This window comes from Gymnodraco acuticeps, unplaced genomic scaffold, assembly GCF_902827175.1.
Source record: "Gymnodraco acuticeps unplaced genomic scaffold, fGymAcu1.1, whole genome shotgun sequence".
Lineage (NCBI taxonomy): Eukaryota > Metazoa > Chordata > Actinopteri > Perciformes > Bathydraconidae > Gymnodraco > Gymnodraco acuticeps.
The window spans coordinates 145401-151400 of record NW_022990647.1 but is presented as its reverse complement, the minus strand read 5'-3'; positions in this window follow the sequence as shown (position 1 = coordinate 151400).

Genomic DNA, 6000 nt, shown 5'->3' with positions numbered 1-6000 from the left:
CGGTCGGCGGGGTGCTTAGCCAAGTTTGATGTGTTGGCTCCCTTGGTTTGCAGGGATCTAAAACATTTCTCACAGACAGGCCTCGTGGTGTCCGTAGGCTTGCCCTCACTGTCAGAGATATAGCTCAAATACTTCCAAATTTCGCTTCTGGCGTCTTTTTTGTCAACAAGCCGAGGCGCAGCGGCAGCTGCACTCCCACTTGCAGCCATGCTTCTCCTTTTCTCACATGCTCTGGCAGCTAGCGCGTGGCCGCGTGCACGAGAGAGGGGAGGGACTTCGAACGTGCTTGAGAGGGGCGGGACTGCAGGCACGGCTGCAGTGCAGGGAGTGGAAGCAGAGCGCTGAACACACACGGCTCTTATTAAAACGGCGCTTTCTCACCGGAGTACTTTTCCCCGTCATTCTTAAAGTACCGATACTAATGAAACGGAGGAATCGTACCGTTTTTAACGGCAGGGTATCGCGGTACCTTTCAAGTATCGGTACACTGTGCAACACTAGCTCAAAGTGCACCAGATTGAAGCATTTTACTTTAAAATGTTAAAAAATATATTTTTCTGTTTCTGTTTTTGTAGTGTATTGGTCTTTTGTAGAGATTTTTCATTTATTCTTTATATATTCTATTGTGTATTGCTTGGAGGGGGGGGGGCACCAAATCATAATCTCGCCTAGGGCACCAAAATGTCTAGGGCCGGCCCTGAGTCACAGTAAACAAACCTCCAAACGGACAAACTTAGTGTGGGTGGAATAAAGTAACTTTGCAATGGGGAAGTGGAAACAGGTGAGCAGGAGTTGTGTGACTATAATCCTCCCTTAAGGAAAAATGGGCAATGAGTGAAGGATAAAGGATAATATGTAGATTTCCAAATGACAGTGTTGAGACCATTTCCCATACTGTTTCAGCACTATTACGGATTTTCCATATATTAGTGTGTATACAAAAGGCTGAATTCAGCTCTAATTGTCACTGTCAAAGTGAAAGTGTAATTTTATAATATGGATTATAAAATATATATCAGCCAGAAAGTAACTGCTTGTCACAATCCAGGCATAGTTTTCTTACATGTGTTATTGGAGCAGCTACAAAAACAACAAAAGACATACTGATTAAATGTTTGAGTGTGTCTTGTCTTGGGGGGGTTGACTTGTTGATGAATTTTTACAAGACGAACAACAGGCACTGAAGCGTGACACACGCTTGGAAAACACTTAAGATTGTTATTGTGTATATTGCGCCGTCACGACATCACCATAAACCTGCCAATTTACCTTTTACCCCGGGGGTTTAGGAGGAACAAGGGGCCAGCTGGGCAAGCAAAGACAAGCAAGTGTTTCCTACAAAGCTGATGACATCAAGGCCTGGGGCTGTGAAACAGGAGCTCACCAGGTGTTGTGTTGGAAATTAATTAACTTTGAGTTTTAATGGAAGGTGATCTTACCTCTTGCAAAACAAGCTGCTTTCATTAATTTGCCATCAAAGTTGGCAAAGTTTGATAATAGAGAGAATAACATCTTTATGTTAAATGTGAACAATCTGACACGTTAAAACTTTGTTGACGCCATCTAAATCTATGATTGCGTAATCACAGGGTGCTTATTGAAAACAAATGTTTTTTAATAAAATCTACAAAGTTTCGATAGATAATGAAGTTATCATGACACCTTGACGTTTTAATGGTAAGCCAAATAAATGTTACTACCCAAAACAAGTTTTCTAAGATCAGTGATGTCGTAATTATATCATTATAACACAAATGAAAACAGAAGCCAACATCCAGAATAACAATTATACAAAATAATTATTTGGCAAAGGCTCAAAGGTGCCTTTGGATCTGCTCTCTAACTATTATTCCTCTTCCTATTGAAATAACTTTTTAGTTCTGTTCACTGAGTTGTAGTTTGGAATACAAATAAATAAATGGAGTTTACAGTACATCTAGGCTGATCAAATAGGTGTTGTTGTTACTCCATCCAGTAGGCTGCATGACATAGCCTACATAGTTTCCCTGCTGTAACACGTCGGGCCATATTCATAAATCTTCCTTATACAAAGAGTTGCTTCTGGTGATGGAATTTTTTTAATGAATGTTCTTGGAATAATGACATTTTCTAAGAATTTCCTTTAAACAGTAAGGAATGTATCCTGGTAACGAAAATGTCATTCATAAAGCATCTTAGCCCTAAGAGAACTTCTAGGATTAAAACTGTTAAGCATGGGGAGGAGGCGAATTTGTGTCAAGTGTAGCGGAGCAGGATCAATCGCAGGAAATCGAAATGAACTGAAAATCCCTTAATTTTTGTCTTGGTCTAGACAAGACAATGCAAGGTAAAACAGAACAGAACTTCCTAAACATGAGTCAACAGAAAACCAGGACCTAAATATACAGGTTGCACTAATGAGGGGATACAGTCCTAGTGTACAGGAGGACAGTGGGTAGCAGGGTTCATAGAGAATAGATTAAACTAAGGCCAGCACAGAGAATGAAAACAGACAGGAAATCACTCTGGGACAGGAAGTAAAAGCAGATATAATACTAGGGGGAGAAAAATAAAACAGGAAACAGGTGAACTAAACACAATGAAAAATGGTAAACAGAGAACAAAAAGTATCTCATCAACAAGGCCCGGAATGACATTGGTTTGACCCTCTCCATAAACACTATGCATTATGTTAATGCACAACAAGTCAGCAGATCTTGTTCATTGGATTACTGTGAACCCTGCACATCCAACCCTGAATATGTTGCACATTTCTGTATAATGCAATCTCTTTTATAAGGCTCACAGTTCTCCACTTTAGTTGTTATTATACTGATTTTCTTGTACATTTATATTCCATCTAAATATTTCTCTTTATTTTTAACGTCATCCTATTTTTATTTTTATTTTTTTAAATAGCCGTTTTTATAATATATCTATTTTTGTTCCTGGCTAATCAACATATTTCCTCATGCTGTGTTTATGAATTAACCCCCTATTAACCATTAATAATACTAAAATATGTATTTCATTTTCTGTATTATAATATTTATTATTATTATTATTATTACTTTAATTATTATTATTATTGTTATTATTATTATTATTATTATTATTATTATTATTAACATCATCATGAATAGGTGCATACTCATCTCTTATCACCATTGCTGCTGTTCAGCAATTGCACAATATTGCCAGGAGATGGCAATATTGTCCTTGCAATGGCTTACTGTGTTTATATTGTTGAATTAACCAAATTGTGGCAATACAAAGGTGTTAACAAGATTTCACCCAAGATATATCTAAATGTTTCAGTTGTTTTGGTCAACTGCATGCTCTGTCAATCATCATGTGGTGGTAAGGTGTTACAGGTAACTCAGTTGTATCCTGTGCAGTCGGCCTGTTGCAAACGGAGGGTACATACAGTATATGAACAATGTGTTTAAACAATACTGTACAATAATATAGAGAAATTGAAAATATTGTACTTCCCACTTCATGGCAACTGTTTAGTGAAGGCTTTTACTTTCTTTCAAAATGACAATGTTGTCTTACATAAATTCATGTCTTTGTAAATGGAGATTTGATATGGACAAATGTTACTACCTGCACAGATTTTTGGCCTCAACTTCATCATTGGGTTGAACTTGAACACAGACTAACTGCCCAACATCAGTGATATTCTCACTAATGCATGATGTGGCTAAATGGGAGGAAATCACTCCTGCCAAGTCAAATAAATATTGGGAAGAATCAGAGTAACGTTAGAGTTCTGAAGCTACATATAATGTCCATGGTTGGAAAGAAATGTTCAACATACAGGGATGTATTGTTTAGGGTTACTGCATAACTTTGGTCATGTCATGACATAAAACAAGAACATGTGTGTGAGAGACAAGCAAAGGCAACATGGTTGGTTGGTAGCAGATTGTTAGCACACTTTCTATGCTTTAAAATGCTTGGAATTAATCATTTTGTTGAATCTTGTATATAAAGTCTTAATATTAACTTATTTTGATTGTTTGGTTCTAATCATATGAATACATAATTGATAACTTCATAACATACATTTTTTACTTTTAATTCATGATGAATTAAACATCCCAAAAAAAAATCTGTCAAAACTAAACAGTCATTTAAACCGGTACATTTTCGGGAATTGATCTGACTATCTAACTAAATGCATGAACACTTAAGGAGTTGTATTCTTTACTATTCCGTTTTTTATTTAATTTAAAGTTTTAGTTTAAAAAGTGACATCATGGTTTAATAAAAGTGTCAGATGTGGTGCTCCAGGGCAAAGCACTAACAAAGAGTTCAAGTTCCACAGGAGGGCTCTTAATGATCCTGATGCAACAGGCCTGAAGGGAAGTTTCCAGTGAAGGCTGAGGGCACAGGTGTGAGGCAGGCTGGGGACACTGTGAACTCCAGAGGAAGTTTGTTAGTTGAACCTGAGGTTTGAGTCATAGTCAGGCCTGAGGCACCTTCATTTCACCACATGTGCTCAAACTCAATGAGACCCTAAAGACAAATCCTCTGGAGAGCTCTGAAGTGTTTCATAAACTAACAGGCATCTCTACAAACACAAACAAGTTATTTTTGTGTTAAAAAAAGCCGTAAGAGGCATATCAGCTGCTAATTTAACATCTCCTTTGTTGAAAAACAAAAGCAAAAAAACAATAACATCAAATTAAATATCACATGGCCCGATGCGTGTGTTACATTTTTTATTTTGATTAGTTGTCAAAAGTGTAACTTAAATTCCCTTATCCAAATACAGAATCCCTAAAACTGATGTATGAACTAATAGAAAATCAAATGTAAATGTTCTAGAATAATTTAAATAATAAAAAAATCAGTAATTAATGAGGAAAATGATTGTATAATAAACATACAAATATATATTTCTTACCATTCATTACTTTTTGTATAACCTTCACTAATAAGTTTCACTGACTGGTACATGTATTTACTCTGAAAAAATCAATAGTCAGCACACACAAGTAGATTTAAGATGTCTGATGACTGTTTATGTAAGCATTATTTTATATAGTTTAAGCTGTATTTATATGTGCATCAGGAGTATTAATAGACTTGGATGGACTTTTTAGCTGTTGTTACCGTGCCTACATTTAGGTTGTTCTTTAGAGGCACCTGGTGGATTTTTTACATATTGTAATTGTGGTTGTGTATTAAAATAAAACTGCTTATTTCAAAAGTATATAAACTTTAAACTATACATGTAGTTACTTGTTTTTTACTTGTATTATAAGGCAACACTATTTACAAACTTGGGAATCTTACTGATATTCTCTTTATGAGTTCATTTCTAGAGTTAAAATATCCTAAACTCTATGTCTTTATCTAGATACTATGTTCTAGACAGGCCACAAGTGTTTTATTATGTTTAAGTTTATCAAGAATGTATGTGTGGTCTTTTTTTTTGCGTTTGAGCACATGTTGTTCTGCGTTGTTTGTAATGGGTCTTTTCTTTCTTTATTGTGTGTATGTTTATTTTAAGTGTAGAATAAAAGGCACATTTTGAATATGAAGAAACATATTTTGAAGGAGAGGAAACATTCATTAAATGCATAAGAAAGAAACCCAGAACAGTAAGTCTCCGCTTTGCAGGCCCAAATCATTTAATCACGTAGCTCTAATACTCAATGACACCACTGTAGTTTTGCCAAGAACACAAGGGATAAGGAAGAAAAGGACCATTCTGAATACTGTGTGTGAACCATTTAGATGGCCGGCCTTGACTAGAACTCATGGGTGGCATTGCAGGGACACAAAGCATTGTTCAGTACATTTGCCTTTTTTGTCCACAAGTTGCATTTTTGTATGCGTACAAGACGGACACTGCATTACTGATCCACAGAAATATATTCACCATCAGAGCAGAGCAGATACAATTTATAAACACATGCAAAATGAATTAAGGCAGAAACGTTTTATTTGTTTAGGTTTGTTTATTTATCACTTTTACTTCATACTGTAAGACATATAAGGCAAGAT